The 2,579-nt window shown below is 41.7% G+C and overlaps 1 non-coding gene across 1 annotated transcript; it reads left to right on the top strand.

Annotated features, from left to right (window-relative positions):
• The first annotated feature begins 803 nt into the window (after positions 1-803).
• Positions 804-876, top strand: trnar-ccu (transfer RNA arginine (anticodon CCU)). The gene has a single exon. It is a non-coding gene; the product is annotated as a tRNA-Arg (tRNA).
• The last annotated feature ends 1,703 nt before the right edge of the window (positions 877-2,579 follow it).

Raw genomic sequence — 2,579 nt, 5'->3', positions numbered from 1 at the left:
TTTTCAGAAGGCTCATTTCTGCATCCAAGTCCCAGTCATCTGTCTGAAAGGGTTTTATGATAACACAATAATCTTTGGATTCTCACCGAACTCCTGTTGAATGCACTTACAATAAGTGGCTATGTACTGTAATGGAACAAAAATGTAAATGCACCGGATCAGCTACAGCCTAGAGATATCTATTAAAAATACAAGATGAGACATTACCTCTGTTCTGCTCAAATGCATGTCTCATGGCCTAGCCATGTTCACTGATTCAGTGATTATGTTTAAAAAGTCTTTCTTCTATATTCCCATGAGGCTAGCATTCTACCATAGAACGTACACTGGCACTGACATTTAATTAGACTGTCAATTTAATGAAATATCTATGTAAATTGCCTACTATAATCGCTGTAAAAGGTTTTCACTATAGCAGAAGCACAGGTGCTGCTAATGGAGGGTTGCAGGGTTATTAGGGCTTTGTTGAATGGCAGCTCGTCATTGGCTGCTGCTTAAAGGGGGTCTCTCTACTTCTCTGACCTCTAAAAGACTTTGAACCTATAAGATCTGTAATACAAAGACTTAAACAGCAGTTCTTTTTTGTAGCAGCGCTTATATACACATGTCTCCCACTGAAGTCTAACATCTTGCTGCAGACAAGCAGAGGTACAATGAACTGCACATCACTATTGCAGCTCAGAGATGAGCTGATGGTAAACATGTTTTCTCTTCAATTACCCATAGTATTTTTGCCCCACTACTGGTAAAGAGAGAGAACAAGAAAGTGTCTCTTCATTTTCTTCCATTCAGTAATGTGTAAAGCCCCAGTGGCCTAATGGATAAGGCACTGGCCTCCTAAGCCAGGGATTGTGGGTTCAAGTCCCATCTGGGGTGACTGATTGAAAACTTGCTGAGGCCAAAACCCGTACATAAAAGCCTTCTGATGCTAACTGTTTTTGGGGGTGACTGTGGTTCAGTGGGTAGAGCAGTCATCTCCCAACCAGAGGGTTGGAGCTTCGAATCACGGTGCCTGCAGTCCACATGTCAAAATGTCCTTAGACAACATATTGAACCCCCAAGCTGCCATTGTTGTGAGCTGGTACCACAGATGGCTGCCTCGGTTCTATCGCGGAAACAAATTCCTTGTGTGTACTTGGCCAAATAAAAGTGATTATTATCCTGATTTTTTTGCTGTGTAATAATCATTAGTGCAGAGACACACCATGCTGACCTGAAAGAAGTTGCAGTGATGTAGACCAACTGTTGCCTCTCCTCATGTCACTTTGGTCTGGGCCAGTTTGGTTCAAAAAGTGGCACTTGAAAACACCACATAGACTACAGCCAACAGCCAACTAGCATTTACTGTACGTTCTGTGCCTGTGGTGTGATAGGGATGCCGTTCCCTACCAGCAGTTGGCAGTATCTGTATTCATCATTCAGAAAGAGAAAGAAGAAGACCGAGACTGATGCTATATCAGCTGTAAACAAGGCCCCTATGGTTAACAACAGCTGCTGTCTATATCTGCTTCTAATCCAGAATATGTTTGATAGGAAGTTCCGTGGCCTTTTGGAAGAAGAAGAAGAAACTGCACTAAATGGGTGAAGTATGGATACTACAGTGAAAGGCTGAAGGGGTTTTCCCAAACCATGCTCTTCTTTTGCAATGATTCGCTAAGCTGATAAGGTCAGAGTGGTGCCAACGATGCAGGGCACACCGTGAAGATGAGGGTGACAGACGCTCGCCAACCGTGGGCTTGGTGTTTCACACTGCTTACAGTCTCATGGGATTTCTAGACTGGCTACAGACTAAGCTTTCGTTATAAAATGTATCATACCTTGTTTTGTAACCAGATTTCCAGTAATTCTGTAATCTTGTTACACAAAACAAGTAACATCCCAATTTTGCCCAGTTAAAAGACTCAGTCATCCAGTTTAAAATTCTGATCCAATACAGTCTAATAACAGTCTATGTCTTTTTGTTTAACCATGTGAGTAAAATCACGTTGTCAAGGTGCAGTTACTTGTTTTTTCTGAGCATTACTGTAATCCTGTTGCAGGTAATGAACAGCCTTACTTTCCAATACTGTGCTGTAGTATTGGAATTACTGGATTCAGTATCGATCCAATTTGGTGTGATTTCACTCTGAGTTTTGGCCACAGACCAATTTGCCTAGTGCCAAACAGACAGACTGGAGGAACCAGAGCCAGAGCTGCACAAAGCTATACTGATCTGAATACGAATGCAGTTTGACTCAAGTCCAGACTGAAACAAATTAAAACTGAATGGAATCCAGTAATGAATGGTACTTAAAGTCAGATTAGAGATTTGGTTTAGAGGTTGATTACCAGTTTGGTTGTCTGATCTGCTGAGTGTCTCTCTTCGTTATTACCGTGTGTGCAGCAATAAGAGGATCTGGAGCAATGTCGAATAAAAATCCAGACTGAGCAAGGCAGATGGAAATAATGCACTGATCCAAAAGTGATGTGTGAATGACAAAAAGGAGGGACACTGCTTTAATATCACTGCAATTTACAGTTATGTTATCACTTATAAAATCTGACTGACCCCAGATGTGTCCCAGCTGCTGCTTTTGTAT

Source organism: Monopterus albus, unplaced genomic scaffold (assembly GCF_001952655.1).
Source record: "Monopterus albus unplaced genomic scaffold, M_albus_1.0 scaffold305.1, whole genome shotgun sequence".
Classification (NCBI taxonomy): domain Eukaryota; kingdom Metazoa; phylum Chordata; class Actinopteri; order Synbranchiformes; family Synbranchidae; genus Monopterus; species Monopterus albus.
This window is presented reverse-complemented; position numbering and strand designations above follow the sequence as displayed.